General features: G+C 44.9%; 1 pseudogene; it reads left to right on the plus strand.

Moving 5' to 3' along the window:
* The first annotated feature begins 1,140 nt into the window (after positions 1-1,140).
* Positions 1,141-2,129, plus strand: LOC117099320 (annotated as a pseudogene).
* The last annotated feature ends 1,150 nt before the right edge of the window (positions 2,130-3,279 follow it).

Below are 3,279 nucleotides of genomic sequence, written 5' to 3' on the forward strand. Positions count from 1 at the left end.
GAGCTTTGGAAAGTATTGATTTGGAAATAAGGGTTTCTTTGCCCACTGAGTCTTTTGGAAACATGTTCTGGTTATCTTTATGAGCCCAGCCTGTCTTCCTGGCTTTATATGGAAATCAATTTCTTTTGGCAACATACCCACTTCTTGATCTAAGGCATATATGAGGTTCAACTACATCTCTTCAGAGCTTTGCAAATACTCATACTGAGTCTTTCTGGAAAAGGAAGAACTTTAACCCCATCTAAGGGAGTCTGGTCAAGAAGAAGGATTGTGGGTCACTCTAGCAAAAAATAGGATTCCTTGGTACAAGAGGGAGCTAGTTAAGCAAGAGCATGTTAGGGTAAGCATTAAGGAAGAACTTTTTTTGATAAACGCAATGTCTAACAAATTCTAAAACTGGCTATCAAGGAATATCTGTAATAGCAAACACTTGAAAGAATTACCCATGTTACAACATGATTTCTTTTAAATTGTTTAAGCAGTAAGAGGTTTATAATGCTGAAAGCTCTTAACTACACTAGGGGGAAAAGCCACACTCACAAATCACTTCTATCATGCAGGTTTATTACAAAGTTACATAAGAATGTCCGCTCAGGAGATCTCACCATTGCACTCCAGCATAGGCGACAGAGTGAGACTCCCTCTCAAAAAAAAAAAAAAAAAAAGTTATCTGCTCCGCGCAGTGGCTCACACCTCTAATCCCAGCACTTTGGGAGGTCAAGATAGGTGGATTGCCTGACCTCAAGAGTTCGAGTCCAGCCTGGCCAACGTAGTAAAACCCCATCTCTACTAAAAATACAAAAACTTAGCCAGACATGGTGGCACATGTAGTACCAGCTACTCAAGAGGCTGAGGAATGAAAATCACTTGAACTCCGGAAGCAGAGGTTGCAGTGAGCGGAGGTCATGCCACTGCACTCCAGCCTGGGTTACAGAGTGAGACTCTATCTCCAAAAAAATAAAAATAAATTAAAAAGTAAAATGTTCGGGAGGCGGAGCTCGGCGGAGACTGGGAAGGGTTCGCTGTGACTCCCGCTCCTCGAGTTGGGGGCTCCGTTGGACGCTGCTAGGCAGACAGCGAGTACCGAGCGCGGGTGACCGCGGTGTCCCTGGGCCACGCTCAACTGCGGTCAGAGACGACATGAGTGCCGCGGGGCTGTGGGCCCCGGCCTCAGCCCAGGCTGGAGTGCGGCCAGACCCCGAATACTACCCGGAGGACAAAGAGCTGGAGAGCGCCGAGGACGACCAGCGCAGCTGTCCGGGCCGCGAGTCGGAGGAAGACACACTGAGGATGCTAGTGAAACTGACCTGGCAAAGCATGATGAAGAAGACTATGTAGAAATGAAGGAACAGATGTATCAGGACAAACTGGCTTCTCTCAAGAGGCAGTTGCAACAACTACAAGAAGGTACTTTACAGGAATATCAGAAAAGAATGAAAAAACTAGATCAGCGGTACAAAGAGAGGATACGGAATGCAGAACTCTTCCTCCAGCTGGAAACTGAACAAGCGGAACGAAATTACATTAAAGAAAAGAAGGCAGCAGTGAAAGAATTTAAAGACTAGAAGGTTGAGCTGAAAGAGAACGTGATTGCTGAGCTAGAAGAACAGAAGAAGATGATCGAAAACGAAAAGCTGACAATGAACTGACTGGAGAGTCTATGGAGGTGAAACCTATCATGACCAGAAAGTTGCAGAGGCGACCAAATGATTCCGTCCCCATCCCAAACAAGAGGAGGAAACCTGCTCCAGACCAGCTAAACTATTTGTTAACAGATGAACAGATTATGGAAGATCTGAGAACATTAAATAAGCTTAAATCACCCAGAAGACCAACATCTCCATCCTCTCCTGAGCACCTACCTGTGACACCCGTGGAATCCTCCAGCCCAGAGGTTTGAAGCTCTGATAGAAGATGGCAAACTGTGCTATGACAAAAGATGGTACCACAAGAGCCAGGCCATCTATCTGGAATCAAAGGACAACCAGAAACTGAGCTGCGTGATCATCAGTTCTGTAGGAGCCAGTGAGATCTGGGTGAGGAAGACAAGTGACAGCATCAAGATGAGGATCTACCTGGGCCAGCTTCAGCCCGGGCTCTTCATGATCTGCCAACGCTCAGCTGCTTGACTTTCTGCAGTGCTCTTCTCTTGACCCTTTTTCTGGAGTGGGTTTTATTTTTGTTTTGTTTTGTTTTCTTCTTAATAGAAAAATGTTAACTTACTGGGAATAGCTACTCAGCTTTGGAAATGGAGAGCACTGTCGTGGATTCCTTAAGGCACTTTTGTGGCTGGCCACTTGGAACTTTGTCAGTCTTTTCTGCTTCAGCTTCTTCCAGACATCAGTTACCATAAGACTGTTTTACTTTCAGGAGTATTGGGGGTTTGATTTACTTTCCTTTTATCTCTTTATTTTTTGTTTATACTTGTTTTTGAAAACCTCCTCTGAGTTTGAAGGGACAGCTGTTTTTATTAATTATCTTTAGGTCTCTCTACCATGGAGAAGAACAGGAAGGGATACACTCTCCAGTGCATTTTCATGTTTTGAATCTGATTAGTGGATCAGGTAGCTACTTTGCCTGTTGAGCCCAATTCACTATTTCCCCAGAAGCTTGGGGCAGAGGTCCCAGCAGGAGATGAATTCTCCTGGCTCTCAGCCTTCTGGGAGAAATAAATGCTTTGTGTAACATCTGGTGCCCGCCATCCATTCCACTGGCTGAGCGATGGAAAACCTTGCCTGGGAGACTCTGTGCACTGAAGCAAATGGGTTTGGGGAGGGGACATTTCATATTTATAATGTGCTGAAGATACCATATTTTAAATATTATTTAATGCAGGTGATTTATTCAAACATTTGTTCTAGCTTAAAAAAAAAAAGTAAAATGTTAGTTTTAGGTCAGGCGCTGTGGCTTACGCCTACAATCCCAGCACTTTGGGAGACCCAGGCAGGCTGATCTCCGGAGGTCAAGAGTTCGAGACCAGTCTGGCCAACATGGCAAAATCCTGTCTCTACTAAAAATACAAAAACTAGCCAGTGGTGTCTCACACCTGTAATTCCAGCTACTTGGGAGGCTGAGGCAGGAGAATCACTTAAACCCTGAGGCGGAGGTTGCAGTGAGCCAAGATTGTGCCATTGCATTCCAGCCTGGGTAATAGAGCAAGACTCCATATCAAAAAGAAAAAAGAATGTGAGCTCAAATAAGAAATTCCTTATCAACCACACTCCTCCTCAGGGTCTTAGGTGTTCCAGTGTTGGGCTGCAGGCTTCTAGGAGCTTCAGA

This window comes from Trachypithecus francoisi, unplaced genomic scaffold, assembly GCF_009764315.1.
Source record: "Trachypithecus francoisi isolate TF-2019V2 unplaced genomic scaffold, Tfra_2.0 Lachesis_group16, whole genome shotgun sequence".
NCBI lineage: Eukaryota > Metazoa > Chordata > Mammalia > Primates > Cercopithecidae > Trachypithecus > Trachypithecus francoisi.